The following is a 992-nucleotide window of genomic DNA, read 5'->3' as shown; positions in this document are numbered from 1 at the left end:
TCTAGAGAGGCTGTGGGTCCTGCTGGCTTCCAACAAGAGGCCTTGGGAAGGCAAGGACAGCTTGTCAGCTGGAGGGCAGGGAAAATGGCAGAGCCTGGAGAGTGTTAGGATCGCTGACGGAGGAACACACAAGGCCGAAGGGGGTAAAGAATTATAAATTTACTACAGGGCCGATGCACAAAATTCGTGCAAGGGGCTCGGCCCTGGCAGCCCCAGCTTTGTCCGGAAGGTCGTCCGGCTGTCCGGTCTAATTAGCATATTAGACTTTTATTATTATAGATTATGTCATCTGGAAAACCAGATGGGCTGAGCCCCCAAATGGCGCCAGCACAGGGACAGGGAGTCAGAGATTTTAAAGGACTCAAGGTGGGCTTTCTTGGGTGGAGAATTCTCTGGGTGGGTCGGGAGCTTGGGAAGGTCTGGAAGAGAAGGATGATGGTTTTTGCAAGAGGAATGTGGCCTAAGCGAAAGGGAATGTCGATTGTGATCTAAAGGTCAGTTCCCAGGGGAGGGGTTGTTGATTCAATTATTTGATCAGACCCAACAGAGAGGGATGGCGTCTTGCAGCGGCTGGGCAGGCGCAGGCCCGGGGCTCAGGCGCCACAGCTGGAGAAAGAAAGCACTCGGTCCTGGCACCTGCAGCGGGCACTCTCCCAGAGGCCCTGCCGACCCTGCTCTGCCCAGCTCCAAGCAGCTGCAGAGAGACCACGGCGAAAAGAAAGAAACCAGCTCTATGTGCTCACATAGGAAGACCGCAGTCTCGGGTGCAGCAGAGCCTGGGAGGGTCCCTCCCTCTCCGCTCGCTGCAGGCGGCGCCCGCAGAGCCGGACACGGCGTGATTGACGGGGAGAGGAAGGGGCCGGCCTTAGCTTTACGCTCCATCCCACCCCGCCAGGAGCTAGGCTGGCTGCGCCCGCCGAGTGGCGAAAAGGGTCCACCCGGGCATCCTAGAGTCCAGGGGATGGGGACGCTGGCGCGGGGCGGAGCCGCGG

The sequence above is a fragment of the Myotis brandtii genome, unplaced genomic scaffold (assembly GCF_000412655.1).
Source record: "Myotis brandtii unplaced genomic scaffold, ASM41265v1 scaffold143, whole genome shotgun sequence".
Lineage (NCBI taxonomy): Eukaryota > Metazoa > Chordata > Mammalia > Chiroptera > Vespertilionidae > Myotis > Myotis brandtii.
Note: the sequence above shows the minus strand (reverse complement) of the source record.